Consider the following 22,362-nt stretch of genomic DNA (forward strand, 5'->3'; position numbering starts at 1 on the left):
AAACATGATTAAAATCGATCCAGCATTTTTGGTTCATTCATTACTGCCCTTGGCCTGCACGCATTAAATTTGGAGTAAAACAATTCCTCGTCCCCTGTACTTACTATGAAGATTTCCTGCTATCTTTGGAATATCTAAATTCATACAATTTTTATTACATTACACATTTTTAATCGCAAATTTTAAATTTGTAATATCTCCGAAAATATTTGTTTAATTTACATGCTGTAAGGAACCATATTGATCTATATTAATTGCACACTGTATTTAAGGTACTTAATTCGATAAGGATTAATGCCGTATTGCTTAAAATAGCTTCGTAAATAAGCCATTTTCTCACGTAAAAAGTAAACAATAAAAATGGTTAATGTGGGTTATTCCTAAAAGATAAACATATACCATCGCGGACTTTTTTGTAGACCTTTTTATGGTATACAATACTGTAGTACATTAATTTGATCTAACTCGTAGGGTTAGGCAGCGTTTTTACTAATTGCTAAATAAGCCTAAAAAAATAGGTTAATTTACGACATCACGTTAGAAACCTCTAAAATTAGCAATGTTGCCTTAGTATATTATGCATGTATTATACATATAAACCTTCCTCTTGAATCACTCTATCTATTGAAAAAAACCGCATCAAAATCCGTTGCGTAGTTTTAAAGATTTAATCGCACATAGGGATATAGGGACAGAAAAGGCGACTTTGTTTTATACTATGTAGTGATTACATTTAGCTTTATTAGTGATATCTTTTATTGAAAAGGCGAAGTTTTAGTGTAAGCAACTGTTAAACAATTGTTATATTCTATGGTTTTAATGCTTTTTTGAATAAAATAATAATTTTCCATATAATGTTATTGAATTATTTAGTGTATATATTAGTTCTGTTTTTTAGTTTTAAGAATCCTGCTGCTGAAACTCATTAAACACTTTTAAAAACTTATGTTGATGCTGCTCTGCCGTATCCCTATTATTGGTTTCGGTCTCAGTAGTGGATTTGCTAAGATAACTTCAAGCTCAAGAAGTTATATTAGCCCAGGAGTGCTATCATTGGCTAACCTATAACCTATAAGCATTTCACCACTCACGCTTACCTTATAAGTGATTGATCTATAAGCGGGATTTGGGTAATTTAAAAGCCATGTTAATGGTATAAATATATATTTTAACTAACTTTATATTAATTACAGACTAGTGGCTTAAATCTATTATTATCTATCTATGTACTGATTGGCCAAGCGCCGGCTTTATATCAAATGAGAACTAAAAGTATTAAGGGTATATCCAAGGATAATGAAGTATAATGAATTAACTCTACTTAAGTCAAAACTGCGGATATATCATGATTTAGAATGATCTTTCACGTTACAGGCCGCACTAAAAGTAGTGTACAACTTTAAGATCATATTCTGATTAAATGCTTATTATAGTTTAATAACGACGATGAAAGTTCATGCAGTTCAAATCAGGCAAAATTAGAAAAGAAGTATTTGCTTTATTGTTTTAGGTTAAAAAAAAATATATTTGGTCCTTTTTATTGTAGGTTATATAGAATAAATATGAATACAATCTGCTTAATTAGAAATAATTAGAATTACTTAATTAGAAATAAAGCATTTCGATTAAGACGTATCCTGAATGTTTGAAAAATAGCTGAAGTTAGAGAAAAACTCGTATTAAAACCAATCGTAGGTAGAAACATTAATACCTGCACATATTTCGTTTTATTAACAAATATTCAATAATTGACCAGCTGCATAAATTCATAGAAATATTTGAAATAGCCTACAAGGAGAAAAGAGTTTTCTCACCTATATTCTTGGAGGTAGCACAAGTCTTCCACTTCCACATCTCGGCTAGGATATTTAGAGTTAAACATGAATAAGCTTACTTAGCAATGAAATAAACTAAAGTAGGTACACCGCAGAGTAGTGTTTTGGGTCCTGTTCTTTACCTATATATTATATATATATATATATATATATATATATATATATATATATATATATATATATATATATATATCTTACTCTACACATGTGACATACCACAAATTTTACTATGTCTATATCTATTGGAGCTAATAACGAAGAAGATTCATATACCAATAAATATGAATAATCCCATATAATAAAAACGCAAAATACTTTGGGCTTTTCAATGTAGCAATGGTTTTTTTGATCCAAAGCTTTTCAATAGGAGCATTTCTAAAGCAAATAATAATATCGAATTAAAATACAAAAATATATTGGTTATTTAGAAGAAATCCTAAATTATCCGTATATAATAGATTGCTACTGTACAAGCAAATATTAAAACCTATATGGACAACCTATATAGGTGTGTGAATTTCATAATTCACTTGTGAGGCTACTTATATTATGTTAATATTATTTTTCGTAGTAACATCAATTAATACAAGTATTTCAGAATATGTTAAAGTCCTGAAAAATATTGCAGATTCATTCAAATAATATAGGAATAAGTACTTACACTGAGGATTAAAAATCCAGCTGTCATAGAGGAAATTAAGAGATACACTATACACTATACATCGGATGGACCAAATAATATGAAAACCTGACTGTAATTCTTCACGAAATAATGCCTGTGTAATTTTCAAGTGAACGTTGTCCCGGAGATAGAAATCTATTTCTCTCTTTTTACTCTAAAACTCCTCATAACCGTTCAATTATCAATCACAACGGTCTGGCGATAATGTTAGTCAAGGAAGTTGTTTGATGTTATTCTGATGTTCCTTAAACCAAGAGTATACCATGTTGGCTATGTGTATGGTCGTATTATTACCTTTGCGTAGAGAAGGGTTTGGAAACAATATGCTAGTCATAATAAGAACTTCTTCACTGAAGATGTTAAGATATATATTTGTAGAAATTCAACCAGTAATGTGAACGAGAAAGCCAGTTAAATATCACGATATTGCTACCCAAATTATAACAGAACATCATCAATTAAACGTTTGCAGGGACTAGGGAGTGAGGTACTAGTTTAGTAGTTTTTTAAATACTTTCTATACATAAATTCTATGTTTTATGATCGTTGCTCTATTTCCTATGCAACATAGCTTTGCTTTCCTTTATAAAAAGTATCTCAATCCTTCCATGAATGTTAGTTTGTGGGTTTTTTGGATTGTTTTTGTTGAAATCGTTTTATTCAAGTGAGCGTTGAGTTATGCTGTCGCTTTTGTGGTGGTAGTTTTATGTTGTCTAGCCACAAACGTTTTTAATGTTCATCGGCCTTTATCACTTAACTTTGGGATTCGCCCACTAGTTCTCCTCACCAATTGTGTTTTACCACGCTTGGTATATGCTGTTATTACCATGTTACTGGCGTTCTTGAAACACTAAACAAGTCAGCTGCCTTTTGCATAGAGGCTACTGCGGACCACCAACGTTTTGCTCTCTTTCCAAGTTTGATAGATCGTTTGTTTTAACCGTCTCAGAACAAATCATATAATACTGTAATATAACCCACAAAATTTGAACTGAACAATTAATTTTTTTTTGTTACTCCTATTGGTTTTACAATCTGCCCAGAGGGCAATATGTATTTCTTATGCTTATATTTTATATATACATGGCATGTAGAAAATCACTTCCTTAAGTGATCTGTATAAAATACTATTTTAATTAACCCATATATATTCAGTAATCAGATCGGATGTTATTAGACTCTGTTTCTAAGTATTTCACACAATCACGTTAAATTACACTCGTTATTGGTTCTAGAGGAATATTGCGTTGTTTCACTTCATTTGAAACATAGTATGGAGCATCGACAATGGCACGCAATACTTTATTTTGGAATCGTTGTATGATGAATGTATTAGACTTGCTAGAGGCTCCCCATAGTTGGATTCCATATGACCAAATAAATTTGAGTGTAGATTTATACAGTAATATCTTGTTATCTAATGATTGGATTTGGTATGATTTGATTCCAAGTGAGGTATCGATCTAGGTACATACCAATATATTTAGCATCCTCTGCTTGCGGGAGTTTACAATTAATGGTATAGACTGGTGGACGTGTTATTCTACGGAGCATAAAAGTTATATGACTGGATTTTGTTTTACTGGCTTAAATAAGCCATGTCTTCAGCCACATTCGCATTTGATTTAGGTGTGTTTGTAGGTTGACTGATGCTGCGCCTTGGTCTTCATGAGAGGCTAAGACTGCCGGGTCGTCTGCGTATGTTGCATGTATGTATGTGTACAGAGGATATAGTACTGGACGAAGTACACTAACATTAGTACATTTGCAGAACTCCTGAATATTACATGTAATTCGGTATGTTCATCGCCTTGTTTACAGTAAAATCTGTCGATCTGTGAGGTAAGATTTTACTAGCTCATAATCCGGATGAGGGAGAAGTTAAGTAGAAGTCTTTAATGTATCCTGCAATTCGGTATACCATAATGTATCCTGAAATATGTCTAGAAATATAACAGTACAATATATTTTGGCGTTTAAGTCCATATTTTGTTTACAAGTCTATGCATTTGTTCTATTGTTCCATATATATTGAGAAACCCAAATTAGTGCTATGGAATGATTTTTCTTTTTTCCCAAATTAGTGCTATGGAATGATTTTTCTTTTTTCTATTATATAGTTGAGTCTCTTTATGTACAATTTCTCAAAGACTTTTGAGATTATCGGCAGTAAACTTATAGGCCGGTAGGGGGTGTCATCTACTGGTGTTTTCTCTGATTTGAGAATTATTATTATGTGGCAAATTTAGGAAGCTAGTAATTTTATTTTCGTAATCTTTAGATAGTTCAGACGGTATTAAGTGAGCAATACATACGCGTCGCATTATTTACACGGTAGCAGTGTAGCCAGCATGCAATAAGATATATTAAATTTCGTGATGCTATTATTTACGTGATTAATTCTGAAGGATTTAAGGATTAGTAGGAACTCTTAATTTAGTTTGGATGACTATTTATTGACTTTAGACAACGACACTATTTTTAAGGTGATTATGAGGCTTTGTTGTTAAATTACTATAAGATATCAAGTTATGATTCTTTGATACACAGAGAAGTCGGGTATTAGATTTCCTAGCGAGTTATTTACTGAAGGCCATAGTTTTTTTTACTATTTAATTAATATATTGTTACTAGTCGTTTCCGTCTGACCTACAATTTGTCTTTATAATAACTTAAATCTAGGTATATAACTAGGAGGACCCATCGGCCCTAACTCAGTCTCTGGTGAAATATGGTTTATATATGTCATGTTATAATATATGCACCTTACTACACAACACTACACAAGATAAGACGGTTTGATTCTTTTGAGTCTGTGTCCTATTCTGGTGGTATCCACTAGTTGCAATATTTCAATATTCGTATGAGAATGGGATTTTCCTCATGCCCCCTTGCAATTCTCATGATTTCTTGACTGACTGTGGGTATCTGAAGGTCTCGATGTAGGTAATCAGTCCTATAGTATTTGGGTGCACCCACAATACCTCTCAGGACTTTATACTGAATAATTTGTATTTGATTTATGTTACTCTTTGCATAACATCCCCATAATTGAACTCTGTATGTCCATATAAGTTTTAGTATTTGCTTATATAATAGTAATTTATTATGTACTATTAATTGTGATTTTCTTCCAATTAGCCAGTACATTTTCCTATATTTCAATTCCACTTCTTTTCGTTTCTTCTTTATATGTTCCTTCCAGCGAAGTTTTGCATCGAGATTCATTCCAAGATATTCAGCGTTGTTGCTATGTGGAATGATAGTGTTATTTAATGTTATTGGTGCTTGTACGGTCTGTTTATAGGTGAACTGCACATGTTTTAAGATTTAAGATTTACTTTAATTTAAGATTTAAGATTTACTTTAATTAATACTTATTTTGCAAGCTTGTGTCCAATTATTTATATTTGCCTGTTGTAATTTTCGTGAGGCTTCTTCACTATTGTCTCCCACAGCTATAATCGCAGTATCATCAGCAAATGTAGCCATCGTAATATTTTCCATTTGTGGTATATCACAGGTGTAGAGTAGATAAAGCATTGGTCCCAGTACACTTACTTGTGGTATACCTGCTTTAGCTTCTTTTATTGTAAAGTAAGCTTCTTCTTGTTTGACTCTGAACATTCTGGTTGTAATGTATGATTTTAATAATTTGGTGTGTTGTTTTAGTATGTTCTGTAGTTTATGAATAAGGTCTTCATGCCAAATCTTATCGAAGGCTTGTGCTACATCTAAAAATATAGTTGGGCATACTTTTTAACTTTCGTAGGCTTTTTCAATAACATCTGCTTTTCTGTAGACCTGGTCAATTGTTGAGTGCTTGTTAATAAACCCAAACTGGTGTGCTGGTATCAGGTTTTTCCTTTCTATGATCGGTTTTATTCTTTTCAACAGGAGTTTTTCAAAAACCTCAATGCTTCTGCTTTTAGGTGATTGTCACGTGCCCAATTCCCACATAAGTCTCTTAAAGGTGGACTGTGTAGACAAGAGCGCTTTAGATATTTTAAGACTGAAGGCCATAGTTAATAAATAATGACATATTACTTACTAACAGGTACTTCGGATAGACAAATACTTGGGTATCCAATGTAGAAATCGATAAAAAAAATTTCGCATTAGGGAAATCCAATAATGCTCCGACCGAAGTGAACTTCAGACAGGGCCAAGAGGGCCGACTGACGGGAAAGAGCTAAAATATTAGGACTTAGCGTAGCAATTAAAAAATGCAAAACGCGCACCTCCATCCCGACGACCAGGAGAAGAAGACTAAAAAATCCGGGCCATTAATTTAGACGGCACCGGAGCACCTTTTAAAAACTCATCACCGTCGAATCGAAACCCGAAGACGTAGGGGTCGCGACGAGCACCACCTGGGTCTGCCTCTTCGAGTGCGACTTTCCTGGCGAGCGGCCTCGGCCGTAAGACGTTTTTCTTCATTAGCTTCTTTAATTTTTCCTCGCTGCATACATAATCAATTGGCTCTTTTTCTTCGCTGTAATTTTCATATTTAATTTATTTCTAATTTCCATCTTGAATTATGCATTCTACTTTCCAGGCCTGGGCCACGACTTGGGATATTTCTTTAGTCGATGCATATTCAGCGTACTCTCCTACGACCAGCTGCTTTTTAGGGGGCACTGTTGCCAATTGTTAATTTTTCCTGGAATATACTCAAAATTTATTATTATATATTTTTTATCTATTTTAACTTTTTAATTTCTTGTGTTTCCGTTATGTTACAATAATAATTAGAAATAAATTCACTTATTTTCTTATACGATTAAAATATCAATGTATTTCATTATTTATTTTCTATTACACAATAATATTATCATCTTCTAATATATGTCATAATTAAATGCCATTATTTTAGTACATCATGTACATCATGTCATGAAGCAAATGTACTGCTTAGTCGGAAGATACTCCCAAATTGATCCAAAATCAAATATATTGGTTTATCAATCAATAAATAAAGCCAATTAGAGCGTGCGGTTCAAATATGGGGTTGCACTAAAACATCAAACCAACTAGTAATCCAACGCTATCAAAACAAAGTTCTACGATTAATTACCAATGCTTATCACCCACGAGGAGATTTCAAGGACTTCGATATCAAATGAATTTACGAATTTATCCATTATTGAAGCTTGAGAAGATTGAAGCGAGCTAAATCACATAAACTTGTGTAGTGTAAAGTATTGCTCTTAACTTTAGCTTAAGTAATTTAATTTTATTTTAATTTTGGAAATACTGGTGTATTTATGAGATACCAGAACACTAGTAATAAATTAATTTGTAAATTAATATTGTACTAAGCATATCTAATGTAAGATGTAATTAATTGAAGAAATATTTTGGTAGAAGGCAATGGGATGGTCCTTCTGCTAAGCTTCAAATGTGAACCAACTAAGAAAATTTATGGCATAATCTGTATGGCCAAAATTTGAAGTCCTCTGAACTCTCGTCTGAAGACTAGTCAGTTGGGAAATTTAAAGCTGCGGCCTCGGTTAAAGTCCACGTTTCTCAATAGGTCTATCAATCTGGTAGAGTGATTGCTAAAATATAATAAAAACACGCAGTGTTATTTTTAATATTCGGCATTCATACGTTTTTATCGAAAATACCTATCAAGAAGTACCTAAATTGTGTTTTTGTCTTAAGATCCAATCATAAGATGATTTTTCAAAACAGCCAGAATTATAACAAGCAAATATTTCCTTTATTTTAAAATAACAATGATTGTTCTCTCACATTTATTTTGGATGCTCTTATTCTCTTTGTGTGAGCTCCATCCTCTCAAGCTCTTTCTCTATCTGTAAATGATATATTTTATATTTATAATTCTAAATGTCTCTATAGGCAACAGTGAAAAATCCGACAACGAAAACCCATACCAGTTATGCCAGTAACCAGGCTGGGTAAGACCGGATATATTATGGGATGGTCTCTAAATTGGTCACTGACTAGTAGGCTTAATGCCAAGCACTGTGGTTCGGAGCGGTAGCGGTATGTTAAACGGTAGGTCCAGTCTAGATAGAGATCAATAGAGATAAAGCCTCGATGACAAAAAGGAGATTTTAATATATATATATATATATATATATATATATATTTATCATTATAGATGATCTGTTGTTATCTATAGTGATCAATACCTTTTTGTCTTTATTTTTTATAATATTATTTGTAATGTAAAAATTAAAATAAAATTTGTATTAAAAATATATGTAAAGAAAAATTGTTAAACTGGCAAAATCTATATATCAATATTAATTCATGAATAATTTGTTGTTTGTTGGTTTTTAGGTTTGAATAATATAGTTATATGAAGATGAATTGTTTACAAGGTTATACGGAAAAAATTGACAAGATAATTCAATATTTGACGAGTATTTTTAAACTATGGCGACGGCGCGAAACCCCGACAGAGACATTCATCGCAGTTTGAGCGTCCAGAGCAGCGCGAAAGTCCTGGCAACAGCGCCAACCAGCGCCGAATATACCGTGTTTTAAATTGTATGAAACATACATGAGTTCTGCCCTCCTTGAATGTATACCAGAGCCTTAGTTTACAAATGAATACAGCTATTGAACTTACTTATAATATCAATGTGACCGTCTCTCTCCGTTTCACTCGCGGTCGGCCGCCTGGCGTCGTCCTTTTCGGCTCCCAGCCAAATATAAACCTCTTTCCAGCGGCCATACAGAATGGCCATATTAACTTGATAATTAGGTGTGTTATTCGACTTGCAGATGAGCCACCGGCTCTGGTGGATGGAATAAAAAGTGGCTGCCCCCTCTTTCGACGCGGTATAAAATTGAGAAGGGTGTTGGTGATGGCACATTCTGGCGTCGGTCGCGTCGCGTCTTCGACGTCGTCTACGTGGCGGCGTCTTCTTCGTGGGTGTCGCGCTCCAGGTCACTTCCCATCCGTATGGTGCCACCTTCTACTGACCTCCATTTGGAATACGTTTATGCTGTTATCGTTGTTTTTTTTCGTTACATTTCGCTGTGTCGTGCGAGTTGGTTTGCGCGAGATGCAAACCCGTCCGTTTTGTTTATATACCTGGTGCAGTTCGGAATCAAGAATGGAGGAATGGTGAAGATCGGCGGAGGATGGGGGGAGGGGGGAGAGAACGGTCTGAAGTGGAGTATCAGGTGGCGGAGGGATGTTTGTCGGCTGTCATATGCTTGTGTGTCAGCGCCATCTTTCGTGATGCGTGAGCATTCATGAATATTGATTAGTTGTAACCACGTGGACAGATGGCGTTATATTAGAATACCGGCTAGTTGAGTAAACAGCACTGTTGCCTGAACTTATACGTATTCTTTAATAGGATATGTTTTACACTTAGTACAATCTTAATTTAGACAATAATTTATTACTATTGTTCATTTGTACTTGGATCATTTCACAAACAAGACAGGTGCAGGATAAACACCTCAGTACATAGTTTCTACATTAAAGTTAAATTATAATTCATAATTCATAATTCATGTGGTTTTGTTCGCTTCAATCTTTTGATGTCTTACGCGCTGTCCAATAGTTTTATTGCTGTGATTTAGTAACCACTTATCGTAGTTTACTTCAAATTCTTGAACAACTTCGTAGATCCAGTTGATTTTGAGGTTACTGTGCAGCTTCTCGTTGATTACTTAGCGATAAGCATTGTTAATCAATTGAAAAACTTTGTTTTGGCAGTTGGATTACTAATTGGTTTAATGACTTAGTGCAACTACATATTTGCTCCCCATATGTCCAAATAATATTGGCTGATAGATCTCTTTCTTCAATCTCATTTTTTCTAACATATGAACCTATATGGCTAACCTAAATTTGACTTATTGAAAGAATTGTATTATCTTAACTCTTTTTAAGTGAATACTTCCTTTGCGCAATATTATATTGACTTTCTTTAATAATAACTTGTATTTGTTATACTTTACGTATGTTAATTTAAATAAATTTATTAGATACAATTATAAATACTCTTAACAGAGATAAGAATAATCAATGTACAATAAGTATGGAGCACATTACTAATTCCATTAATGAATCGATGTAATACTTCAGAAGGGCGTTTCAGATGTTACTTAAATTATGATTATTATTAAATTATGATACTTATTATTTCATTGTTAGTACCTTAATCCATTTTCGTTCATTATATTTTTTTTAATACCTAGTTTTTGTCTATATTTAAATGTTGCCATCATTCTATATCATACAATGAGTGATAAAAAGAATGAATTAGTGTTGATTTAATGATTTAATATAACGTAAACATTATTAGCAAATATTATCGAAACCTTATATTGTGGGGGGTGATTTTAGAATTTAAATTTTTGTATTTCAATTTCATTGATATACTTCTTCGACGTTGTCTTTGCTTAAATCTTTTGCAGTTGGTTTGATGTTGGAGAAATAATGACATATCCTGTGGCAAGTGAATTTATTCTCTTGTTCCAAATTATTATATTAGCATTATCTATTTCCTGTTTCAAATTACTGTAATTATGACATGTTTTATGATACAAATGGCGAAAATATTTCATCCCGGAAGACTGAGTACATTATTGTCAAGTACTTTCTGGTTTATATCCTCAAGATTTATTTGATGTCGCCAATTTGTTCTTTTTGTTTAGTGATTTGGGAACTTATTTTCCATTTCTGTCCGTTTTCGATTGGTGGTTCATCGGGTTCTTGAATAACAAGAATCAGTTTAAAGGTAGTATCGAATCAGTTATCGGAGTAATATAATTTGTATAGTTAATATTTCAGAAGCATTCACTACGGACACTGCGGTAACAGTTTCATTCTATTCATTCTAAAAAATCTAACTTCAATTCATCAAATTTTGTTAATGTCGCTTCATCTTCAATGAAAAATGAGACGTTTTGGAATTCTAATTTGACATTTCTTCTACTGATTTCAGATAGAACATGTCTTTCATATACTTCAACATAAAATAGATGAATTTTTGCAATAGTTTCCTTCATAAAATAATAATGGAGTAAAATTCTCCACAAATATCTATACAGGAACAAAGTTGACATACTATTTCAATATTTTTACGCTTCCTGCATATAATGTATACTGCTTGCATATCGCCCGTGGCATTTGTTGTAATTCTTCGAGGAAAAATCATGTTATCGAAACTGCATGGTAACCGATAATCAAACGTAACCCGGAAAAACCTCCGGGGTCAAGCGTGATGGTACCCGGGTATCGTCACCAGCGTCTGTTTTACGGTTCCGTGGGCGCCATCTCCGAGGCGAGGCCGGCCTTGGTACGGCTCACGTCGTCGCAGCGAAACCATGGGACAACGTCAAGTCGCGGCTTACGTGATCCGAATGGATAAGTCGTTGGTGGTTTATTGTTTTTAACGATCGTTAGTTTTTCAATAAAAATTCACATGTCGTCACAGAACCAATTTTATGCACTATGTTTCGTCGTTTAGTTTTATGTTGCCGTTCTTGATCTGCTGGCAAAGCAGATTCATAATTGATAGTTGGGATGATGACAACTCACAACAACTCGAAACGGTACCATTGTATTGTCTGGTAATAGAGATTTACGCCGGAATGGTTTAATTAAATCGTTTCTAGTGTCTTCCGTCTTTTATTATTATTACCATCGAAAGGTTTGTTCACATTTTAAGCTGGCAGAAATGTTACGGCGATACAAGCTCCACGGCCCGTTTGATTTTATCGTTGATGATGGTTTGGCGTACATGCAAACATCTCTGCAGATTTTTCTCTCAGATTACTGTCAGTTACATGCTTCTGTTTTCTTTTGATCTTTTAATTTTTTGTAAAATGTTCCTTTATACAGTATCGGTTATAAACGGAGACATTTTAAGATAATGCAAATTTGTATTATCAGTTGTGCTTTCTCTTGTGTATCCGTATAAGTATATATAATAGTTCTTATTTAGAGCTCAAAACTGATTAGTTAAAAAAAAGAACAAAAGCCATATAGTACATTTCTATCTGCATTTTCTATCTCGTATATTTAATTCTCCATATTTTCAATAGGATTTAAATCTGAACAGAGTTCAGATAGTGATCATTAACTAATTCGATATTTTCCTCTTGTGATAAAAATACATATTGCATTGGCTGTATATTTGTGATTAATATTACTTGAATTTGTTTTTTTTACAGTTACAATGCTAAGAGTAGTCAACAGTCACATTTACAGTGAAGTTGAGCATCAACCAGAGCGAATTAGGTCACTGCTCGGTGATGGGATGAGGGAAATATAGGAGGAAAATATTGCATACCATTAATCCTGAAAAGGTAGCTATTTAGGAAAGGATTGTACTTGCTCCTATTACCTTGTCATAATTTAATTGTCGAATATTATTCTGGGATTCATATTGGCACTTGTATTTGCTTCAATATTGAGTCTCATAACATCCTTAACAAAAAGAAACTTATATAGACATACTCAAATTAATTTTTTGCCTGTAACCCTTTTTGATTTATCGTACCCTACTTAAAATTCATTCATAAGATAAGAATCATATCAATAGTTTTATGGAAAATACTACCTTAATACTACTTAACTTCTTGTTTTCTAAGAGATTCTTTAAGCAATATTTTTTTTTGTTTTTTTTCGTCGTCCTCTGGCTTCCTACTTTCAAAGCCTTATAAATTCTTAAAATATAGATTAGATTGTTTAACATCTATATTATGGATCCGTCAGAGATGCTGCCGAAATTCAGTATGTATGGGTACTAAAGTCATAAAATTGGAGTCCCAGAAAAGGCAGATGATCCATCTTGTTATCGGCTTTAGTTGTGCAGCAAGCTCATGGTGAAATCTTTCTTTCTCGTCCTACTAAGTATGTCATATTACAAACTTGACATATTCGTTTACTTTCACTGCAAAATTGAAGTCATTTAATTAATTTATCCTATTTGTAGCAACTGAAACTAAACCTACCTCTGACTATCCATATTTGTAATCCTGTTAAAACGCTGAAATGTTAAACTAAAAGGCCTTCTTTTTAACTAAAAAGGAACATCACAATATAACTTTAAAAATGCCATATCAAACGCTTTAATAGTTTAACAAATAAATGCCCAACGTTTAATCAAGGCAATACGGTACATCGCCATTTCTTATGAGAAACGCTTGGCTTGCAATACCATGCAGTGTTGCCAAATCTAAGGGCAAGACTAATATTGTACTAAATACTAAAAAAACGTATCTACTCCACTATTTTTTTTTTCAAAACAAAATATAAAAGTTATTGTCAGAATGTCTTCTTAAATATATTATTTTTCTAAAATGAAATACATCCATAAAGTAAATAGCCCAGCTGTAAATTTGGCAACATCGACTTTTAGCATTTCGGCTTGCGGCGGGCCGATTGTGCCGACGAATATACGAATAGTAGCGAAAGTAGCCGAATCTCCAGACCACGATGATTTTTAATGCATACTATAGCGATGTGGGAAGTCGCAAAAATAACAGGCTTATGCTGCAAACATTATTTTGTTGAGAATGACAATTTCTATGTTTTTTGATTATTGAATATTAAAGAATGGGTTTTCAAAATAAGTCATCATTCAAATTGGCGTCAGCCTATTATCATACAAGAACGTTGTTTAAAAGATGATTTGATATATTTAGATCACCTACCTTATTCCACCTGAAGTATATAATTTATATTTGCTTCCATCCGATTACAATATTTCGTGTTCGTCTACCATGTTGAAAGTAAAGCGACTTTTGCCCGACAATTTCGTATATAACTTCCATTCACAAGTTACGTACAAATAATATTTACATCATATTTTTTCTGTATGAAAGGCAGAGGAGAACTAATTTTTACTGAATATTTTCTGATTTGCTTATTGGTGAAACGAAATCAGTAGATTTTTCAGGTTGTTGTACAAGCTTATATTAAAACACTTTAAACATCATTTAGTAGTTTTCCTGCTTCCATATATAATTAATTATATACTCTTATGTTTAAGGATGCTTTTGTTACTTATAAGCATGTTCAAATCATTATATCCGTCGTCTATGATAGAAATGACAAGGAAGCACCAACATATGTGTGTGCTTTTTTTTTTAAATAGATACTGACATCACAATTGATACAACCTTTGTTCGACGGAATGTAGTTCTAGTTTAAATCAACTTTCATCGTCATTATTATTCCGATCTGCACATATGACCTTTTACCTTACCATAAAAAGCTGAACCAATAACATTTAGCTTTTTGGTATATACGTTATGTTAGTACATGTCGCTTAGTATGTTACATTTGTTTGAAACCTATTTGAAAATAACTCAATATAGAATTATCTTTATCAAGTTATCTTCTTTCTTCTTTTGTTTTCATAATTTCGGTATATAACTCATAAGAATATATACCATATAAATTTACATATTATGCGTAAATGTACATGTATGTAGAAGTACAGATCTGATTCGGACAAAAAACGTATTAGTTATTGCTGGAATATTTTAATTCTTATACCTTACTATAATGAGAGTTAATTAGCATGAAGAAAAAACAGATATTAAACATACCCAGAGATAAGTAAAAGTTGCAATTTTACATCGAGTTTGATGAGCGATGAAAATGGTCTTGGGTTGGAAAAAAATGGGTTTTGATTGAATATGTTTCTAAAATCTTTTCAGTTAAAGATCCTAGAAGTTTAATAAATAAATAAATTTATATATGGCGGTATATTGAAATATTGCAGTATTATGCTACTACTATTATGTGATTTGGTATAATATATACCACAAATTTTCATTGATATTTATGCACGTTTCATCAAACACCTCAAAGCCATGACTCAAAAAATTTAAAGTTTTTCGTAATGTGATCCACCAGAATTGTGAAGCAGAATTGGCAAAAATGTGTCACCAGCGATTATGCACATTTCTTAAAAATTAAACAAATAATTTTTTTGAATTGACAATAATTACCAGATATATGTGGTACTTACTGATCAGTTATAATAAAATTTGTTGGTTGTAATAATGTGTCACACTAATTACGAAACAATGTGTCAACTGTATTTACGAGTGCATATTTGAAATTTAAGGCTAACGACCGACTTTGTAAGACTTTGTGTTGTCCAATTTCTCTAATTATAGGAGTGTTTTAACTAATGATACTAATGACAATTTAGTGAACTTTTTTAGGGAAACTAAATGTTGACGTTAGACGTTATAAAAAAGGTGAAATTACATAGAGAAAAAGGGAGAGCGGTGCAGTGTTACCTGAAGACGCTTGGGCAGTCGATGGTGACTCGTCTGAACTGAAGGATGGTCAATGACTGAATGATTCAAAGTACCCTTCAATGATGTTCGAGTTGAATTGTTAGATCCTCGTTATCGTTTACTGGACGTCGCTGCTGGCACCCCGCACGTGTCCAACATTTGTGATAATATTTTCTGAGTATTCCGTAGGCCGCTATCCTAAGATGTAAAATTCGACATGCCTCAAAGTCGCTCCAGTATTATTAATATCAACAGATAGATTCTTTATAATGAATACTAATTTTTAATGAATTAATTTTTAAGCTGTTTTATACTTACTTAAAACCCGTAGTTAATAATATTAAACAAAACAATGAAGCAGAAATTATCTAAATATACCCAGAGACAATACAAAGTGTCTTTTACCTATTATGGCCCAACATGATCTTTGACTATCACTTGTATATCGCTTGCTATTTGTAATGTAAAATAATGTTCTAAGAGGAATAACTCGAGTTAAGCTAATAAAGAAAAGAGGATAGGTTGTATTTTCCGGGTATTAGCAAATTCTTATAATTTTTAGAAGCTTCCAAAGACCGTAAATGGTACTGAGATGAAATTTCTTATGACCATTTTTAAGTGGATAGTAATACTATTAATTAGTTAAGCTTAATTCGAATTAATTTTTCTATGCTGTATCTTACAGCAATATCATTCTATAAGTTTTCGGTTTCACAAATGGTTGACACAAATGTTGACAATCATAGAGGATTTCTGGGTTCAGATAACATGGCTTGAACTTGAAGGATTTCTTAGATCGCAATATGAAGGATACTACAATAGGTCAATTAAAAAGGGTCCGGCCTGACACATAGATGGCGCTACTAGAATTAAATCCATATCTATGCATGTTTTTTAGTTAGCCTTAATACTCAAAAGATGCCTGTATAAATTTGTTTGTGATTGTTTGTGAATTATAGCATTTTGACTAAAGCAATTTTTGCTATTGTGAAAAAAATGCATAAAAAGGAATTTCTCGTGTTGATAAAATATTGCTTTTTGAAGGAAAATAATACAGTTGAAGCAAAAACTTTGAATTTCCGGATACTGCCTTAAGAAAATCAACTATGAAGGATTGGTATGCTAACTTTAAAAATGGTGAAATGAGCTCTGAAAACGGTGAACGCAGTGGACACCCAAAAGAGGTTGTCACTGACGAAGACATTTTAAAAATCCACAAAACGTTTTTGACTGACCGTAAATTGAAACTGAATGAATTTAAAGCAGACACTTTAAAGAAATCAACTGAACATGTACATCATATCATTCACGATTATTTGGGTATGAGAATGCTCTGCGCAAAGTGGGTGTCACGCGAGCTCACTTTTGACTAAAAACAACGACGAGTTGATGATTCGGAGCAATTTTTGAACATGATTAAGCGTAATAAACCCAAGTTTTTGCATTGAGATGTGAAAATGGATGAAACATGGCTCCATCGCTTCACTCCGAAGTCCCATCGACAGTCATCCGAGTGGACTGCACACGATGAACCCGCTCCAAAGCGTGGGAAAACACAACAGTCGGCTGGCAAGGTTATGGCGTCTGTATTTTGGGAGGCGCATGGATTAATTTTCATTGACTACCTGAAAAAGGAAGGACCATCAAGAGCGACTATTACATAGCGTTATTGTACCACTTGAAGGATGAAATCGCCGAAAAATGGCCGTATTTAAACAAAAAGAAAGTGCTGCTTCACCAAGACAATGCACCGTGTCATAAGTCAGTGAAAACGATGGCAAAAATCTATGAATTGGGTTTGGAATTGCTTCCTCATCCACCGTATTCTCCAGACTATTTCCCAGGCCCCCAGCGACTATTTCCTTTTCTCAGATCTCAAAAGAATGCTCGCTGGCAAAAATTTTTCGTCGAATGAAGAGGAGATCGACGAAACTCTTGCTTATTTTGAAGCAAAGGACAAATCGTATTACAAAAATGGTATCGAAAAGTTGGAGGGTTGCTATAACCAGTGTATCACCCTTGAAGGGAATTGTCTTGAATAAAACAAACTAATTTTGCCAAAAAATGTGTTTTACTATGGTAGGCCGAGGACTTTTCAATTGACCTGTTATTGCTATCTTAATTAGAAAAATTGAGAGTTTATTGGAAAAGCCTCAGAGTCTCTACAATACTATTAATATCAACAGATGTGTTCTTTATAATGAACTTCGATGAAAATAAGCAAATATAATATTAGTTAATAAAGTAGGTTGATCAATAACTAAAACTCGTAATCAAGAGCTAGGCTACGTGTATTTTTAGGCCACCGCTGGTCATAAAAAGAGAACATAACAATTCTGACACTTTAATCGCACCGAACACAAAGCGGGCCTATTGTCTAACGCAGTTTATATCGAGCAGTAAGCGTCTTACAATGGCAATTAAAAATGCTATTACGAACGAGTTTTAATTTGTTCTAATAGCCGGACATATTGTAAATATAGCCCTCGGCTCGGGCCCGTTTCACGATACAACCGTTCGATACGACGACCTTAATGAAGATTGTTTAATAACCATGAACAAAAGAATCGTTTCTTCGTTATGCAAATGCGGGACGCGTTCATTTTGCAGCTTGATTAAGTAGAAATGTGCGTGCGGAACGATCGAGACGGTAGGTACGCTCCTCGGCGTCTGTTGCGACTGGCCGGCCGACGGATTTTGTCGACAGATCATTTTTCTTTTTCCCTCGTTTGTCGTAAGGTTAAGGTTAATCAGCAAAAAATATATACCCCACGTTTACTTATATTATTAGATTGTATTTAATTGTTAAGGCTTTGCAATGCCCATGAGTTATTCAGTTACAAATATAATGTGCTTGCATGCGTTCTGATAATATTTTCACTTAAAGACGTTTTCATTTAGGCAAATATTTTCTGTTATTTTCTGTAACTGATTCCCATATTTTGTGGCAATCATTGTTTTTTTTATTGCTTATTCTTTCACACCCATAGGTCTTTCAATTTGTTCAAAATATATTGGCAGATATTTACACTAACAGTAACATTTAGTTTTATAGGATCGTAATATAGTGTACCTTGTTGATCACTTCTGAATTAATATTCACCTTTAGTTTCCATGTGGATGGATTATTTGGTCTAATTTTTTTGTCTCCCAACTAGAGATGACGAAAAAATATTAATATTTTTCTAACCGATATTTTTTTTAGCCGATTTGTCGATAGTTGTGTTAGCTGATATTTTTTGGTTATTAAAAAAATATTAAGAAATTTCTTAAACATCTACAGAAAAACTTTTGATTATTTCTAATAAAACTTAATATTAAAAGCTTCTTAAAATATCACTATTTTTGCAAGATTTAAAAAATAATTATATTTATTTAAGCCGATATCAATATTTTTATTTTTAAAAACATCAACAAACGTTTTTATCACAAAATTTTCCTGATTTTTGCTAAACAATATTAATTTTTTTCTCTCCGATATACCGATGTATTGATTTCTCCGAAAATTAACTTGTGATGTTGAAATGGCTCGCAGTGACATTTTCAGCCAATTATATAGTTGCCGTTATGCTTTTTCGTTGATTATAAACGTCTGTTCGTTCTTAAAATTCTCATAGGCAGTTTATTTTTTAAAATTAAAACGCAAAAGTAGTGTATGTTGAAAATACAATTTTGAGTGTTCCTTGATTAGCGTTAGTATGTTCTAAATAACTCAATAATACTAAATTGAAACTTTGTTTATGAAACAGCTGTTTATATTTATACATTCGTCGTATTTTTACCAATCCATATTGCTAATCAAAATACATGCAAGCACCTAATATTTAAGTAATATTTTGTATTTTCATACGGCCTCTTGAAGCGAGTGGTTATCAAACATTATTTCTGGGAACTCTAATAGATAAAATGGTTGCAATTTGTATTGATGTCACAGTTCATCTATTCTTCTCTATCTATTAATAGTGATTTCTATCTATAATGATAATACCTTTGTAACAACAATCACTTTACTATGCGGGTTGCTTATTTCAGTATGACATGCAGAAAAGGAATACTTTTTTATCCTTCTTTTGTTACTTGAGTTTAGTTACTTAAACCTGCATGGTGGATTGAGAATTGGCAGGCAAAGAGGTTATGGTTGTTATATAGTTAAAAGTGAAAATATTAAAGAACAAATAATGAAGATAGTTAAGTAGCTGGTCAAAGTTGGTTTATTTTCTTAAAATATGAAAAAGGGTCTTTTTCTGTTTATCTAAAAGGAACATTGACCTGATGTGGGATTTAAATATGCTATAATTTATGTTCTAAAATAAATGTGTGTTTGATAGCTTAGAGTTTATAGTAAGTAGATATGTGTCACAATACAAGACAGTAAGGTGCTATCCTTATTGAATTATATATAAAAAATAATGATTGTTTATGAAAGGAAACATTTCCCAAAGTTTGTATAAAATATGGTTGAAATATTGAGTACTGATTAATTGGTATGTTAATTGGCGGTGTATAATATAATCATAGGTTTTCAACTAATTATATTTATTAACAATTAAACATGTATTTTTAATTGGATATATAGAAACATAATAACATTCTAATAAATACATCATACTCCTAATTTCTATTCGACACAGAACAATTTTTTATGTGAGAAAAAATATACTTTAAAAGATTATCTTCAAAGATCTTGAATATTTCAAACTATCACTAAACATGATCAAAATATTCGTTTCTTTTTTGTGGAATAAAAAAAGAATGTTCGCTATCGGTATATCAAAACAAATCTAGTTGGTCATTTAGCAATCAGATTTTTTGATAATCATGACTTATATGAGATTTGTATAAATTAAATTAGAGAAAAAATATAAAATTTAAGATTGTTTGTTATTCAAATGGTAAGATTGTGTAATGTAACTATAGAAAATACACTGAAATTTAACTAAATATTAAAGTTTTGAGATTGTAAATAAATGCAATATTTTAAACAAAAAGAAAATCGAGATCTGTTAATCAGATATAAGTAAATTAAAGTACCGTGAAAATGGTTAAATTGGCTGAATTGGTGAAATGGTTTCAAGTTCAGAGTTAAAACTAAAAGCAATGATACCATTAAAGGTCAATTTAAAAATTATTATATAATCTATGGAAGTGGTTCAAAAATAAAAGAGACAAGAAAATATGAAAATATAGAAAACAATTGTTGAAAAATAGTTTTATTGGAATCTTTACGATATATTTGAAAAACACTTTGATATACAGGTGTATATCGCTTGTTAGTTAGTAGGAAATAAACTAAAGTAAGAGAAGTAAGTAAAATAAGCTAATAAAAAAAATGTTTGTGTTGGTTAAAAAAAAACCTTAGGCGTTGTATCAGATTTTCTCAAAGTGTTAGCATCCTAAGGATGGCATAAATATGGAAATAAAACCTCTTATGACAATTTTCAAGTTCATAGTAATGCGGGAGTGAATAAATTATTCTGTCTGTTGGATGCAACACATCACACCATATGTTTACGGTTTGATAAATGGGTGATACTACCATTGTTATATATATAGCATTGAAAGTCAAATTATCAATTTGTATATCAACTGAATGAAGCAAATTGTGTATCAATTTCATATCAATGAATTGCAATACCTATATTGTTTAACGATATGGTCATATGGTCTATAAAATAGGTAGTATAATTTTAAAAAGTTTGCAGTGTAATAAGAGTATTTTTAAGTTGCTATAAAGGAGAAACAGAGTGCTATTTGAAGCTGTTCAAGCTAAATAAAAATTATTTCTTAGACTTTTTCGAAATATGATGGATAGAACATGGACACATCTGTATGGTATAGTAACTACTACTATATTTAAATCAAAAACATTGAGAGTTGAGTGAACAGTAAGAATATATTCATAAAAAAAATGTAATCAATATTGTATTATAAAATTAAAGATATTGCTTTATCAGCCTCTCCTAGTGCCTTTCATTTAACTGTTTTCTTTAAAATTTTATTGCAGTACAACAATAGAAACATAATTAATAACCTTTTTTTTTAATAACTCTTGTAATTTATTTTTGAACTTGTAGTTTATTATGTTTCTTTGTTTAATTTAATTAAGGTAATTTTGTAATAATTCTTTTAGATAGTTTGCAGTTTTATTGCCCATTAACACAATTAAAATTACGGTTTGTTGGTATTTCCTGTGAAAAAAAAACAAGGAATTCAAATATACTATACATATAGTCGGTTAAAAGATGGCGGTAGCAGTGACTCTTTTTGATACATAAAAATATTTTCAAACCGGTGCACGTTGTATAGGAATAATTAGTATTTTCTATTGTATCATATAAAATATTTGTTTCCTTGTAAAATAAACCAATTAATCAAGATTGTAACACAAACAAAAACATTTTCTGATTATTAAATCAATAAGAATGTTGTTGACAAACTTGCTAAATATGTATGGAAATTTCATATTACAAACATAATGAATCAGTTATTGTTTTTTTAGCGTAGATATTCGCAAAATAGACATGCGTTTGTAGAACTATTTAATTTTTTATTAAAAAAATTAATACATTTTAAGTACATAACATG

At 32.1% G+C, this 22,362-nt stretch overlaps 1 protein-coding gene and 1 long non-coding RNA gene across 2 annotated transcripts in view; one reads left to right on the top strand and one right to left on the bottom strand.

Annotated features, from left to right (window-relative positions):
• The window catches only part of Chmp1 (Charged multivesicular body protein 1), a 395,687-nt gene that overhangs the window by 179,097 nt on the left and 194,228 nt on the right, over window positions 1–22,362 (top strand). The gene's annotated exons all lie outside the window — the stretch shown is intronic.
• LOC143194261 (uncharacterized) lies at window positions 6,311–6,872 on the bottom strand. Its single transcript, XR_013005279.1, has 3 exons — window positions 6,759–6,872; window positions 6,569–6,709; window positions 6,311–6,495 (listed from the first exon to the last, which is right to left on the bottom strand). It is a non-coding gene; the product is annotated as an uncharacterized LOC143194261 (long non-coding RNA).

Source organism: Rhynchophorus ferrugineus, unplaced genomic scaffold (genome assembly GCF_030347505.1).
Source record: "Rhynchophorus ferrugineus isolate W39M unplaced genomic scaffold, kcgeb_rfMv2 rfM3, whole genome shotgun sequence".
Classification (NCBI taxonomy): Eukaryota; Metazoa; Arthropoda; class Insecta; order Coleoptera; family Curculionidae; genus Rhynchophorus; species Rhynchophorus ferrugineus.